This window comes from Etheostoma cragini, chromosome 11, assembly GCF_013103735.1.
Source record: "Etheostoma cragini isolate CJK2018 chromosome 11, CSU_Ecrag_1.0, whole genome shotgun sequence".
Taxonomy (NCBI): domain Eukaryota; kingdom Metazoa; phylum Chordata; class Actinopteri; order Perciformes; family Percidae; genus Etheostoma; species Etheostoma cragini.
In genome coordinates, this window is record NC_048417.1 from 408,574 (window position 1) to 410,887 (window position 2,314).

Here is a 2,314-nt window from a genome sequence, read left to right on the forward strand (position 1 = left end):
CTGTGTCTCACCCTTTTCTCAACTCATTTTCTTATCCCCTCCTAAGATAAGAGAAGAGAGAGAGAGAGAGAAAAAAAACCGAAAGCATCAGAGCTGAACAGACCAGTGTAGCAAAAAAGAACGTTTATAAGATTGATATGCATTTTACTCTGCCAATTGGCGACCCAATGAAACGGGTCGCGACCCTAAGTTTGGGAAACATTGCTTTACAGTACTAATAGATATTCCCAACAGTGTCCTCTATGGTAGATTCTGCCATGGCCCTGGGAGTGCTGCAGAGGAACTAGTCTGATTGGTTCTGGTGTGTTTGTTCATACAGGGTGACTCCCTCTGCCCTCCTGATTGGACTCAGTTTGGCTCTCGCTGTTTTAGTTACAACATCCAGCCAAAGACCTGGATCGATGCAGAGGTACAGCACTTCTATCTATTTTAACTCATGTATGCTTCATACTACTCAGTGTGCTACAAATGGACTTTAAGTAACACTCTCCCTGCAGGACTTTTGCTGTAACAGAATATGTTTTACTGTGTTTTATTAATAGTTTTACTGCAGTACAGGATCTGAATACTTCTTCCCACCACTGATACCAGTGATTAAACGTATTAAAATGTCCCCTCTGACTGTATAATTGCTCTAAGATCTGTTAATAATGTTTTACCCTGATGATATTGTCTCCATTAGACCACCTGCCTCGCTGCTGGAGGGAATCTGGCTTCCATCCACTCAGCCGAGGAACATAAATATATCAGAAACTACATTAACCAAGTGTCCATTACAAACAGCTATTCCTGGATCGGAGGCTTAGACGCAGTGAAGGTGAGACTTTCATCATCAAACAGGAAGTTCAATTCAATTCAATTTTATTTATAGTATCAATTCATAACAAGAGTTATCTCGAGACACTTTACAGATAGAGTAGGTCTACCCACACTCCAGAATTTACAAGGACCCAACAGTTCTAGTAGTTCCCTCCAGAGCAAGCAACAGTGCAACAGTGGCAAGGAAAAACTCCTTTTAGGCAGAAGCCTCGGACAGACCCAGACCCAGACCCAGACCCAGGCCCATACCCAGACCCAGGCTCTTGGTAGGTGGTGTCTGACTGGCCGGTTGGGGTTACAATGAAGAGCGAAAACAACAAAAAGTAGAAAAAATAGTAGTTTGTAGCAGTTCTTTGTAGTAGTTCATGGCATAGCAGGACACTGTGGGCATTACAAGGCCCAGCAGGACGTAGCAGGACGTAGCAGGACGTAGCAGGGCGTAGCTGGGCACCGCAGAGTGCAGCAAGATGAACATGGCATCGCAGAACGTGGAGCGGGACCAAGGCGACAGCTGCTACCATGATTTTGGAGCCTCTCTGATCCGAGGGAGCATGCTGGGGAAAAAGAACATAAGGACTCCGGGGAATGACTCCCCAGAGCTAGGTTAGTAACTAGGTTAGTAACTAGGTTAGTAACTAGGTTAGTAACTAGGTTAGTAACTAGGTTAGTAACAAGCATTTCTGGGACATGGATGCACATAAATGGAAAGATAGAAAGATAAAGGAGAGAGGAGCTCAGTGTGTCAAAGGAAGTCCCCAGCTGTCTAAAACTATAACAGCATAGCTTAGAGAGACAGGGTAAAGAGAGGAGCCTGGTCAGGCTAGAACTCTCCCCAACCGGATCACATCAGGCTAGAATTCTCCCCAACCGGATCGGGCTGTATGCCAAGTCTCCCTCTAGTTTTATCATATTATTGATTATATGTTAGATAGATCTGACAACTATGAAGAGAAGCAGGTGGGCCGGGTTAGGCGGACGCTGCAACTCCTCACTCCCTAACAATATTCAATTCTATGCCCTAACTATAAGCTTTATCAAAGCATAACCAAGAGAGACAGGTTACAGAGAGAAGCCTGGTCAGGCTAGAACTAATGAAGTGATGTTGCTTGTCTCTCAATTGTTGCTGTGACAATTAAAACTCTGTAATCTGTATGAATTCCACGTATTTATTACTGTCAGCAGCGCATTTACTGCTGCAATGTAAGAGTGCATAGATCCTCATGGGGTGGAGGGTGGGATCCTAAAACACAAGACTTTCTCCAGGAAACAGGTGTTCATGTCCTGGAGAAGTTAAGGAGAAAACACAAGACTTTCACCAGGAAACAGGTGTTCATGTCCTGGAGAAGTTAAGGAGAAAACACCAGACTTTCTCCATGAAACAGGTGTTCATGTCCTGGAGAAGTTAAGGAGAAAACAGCTTACCTACTGGTCATGTGACCGGCGGGTTGCGGATTTCATACTAATTGTTGTGCGTGAGTTTCCATACGATATCATA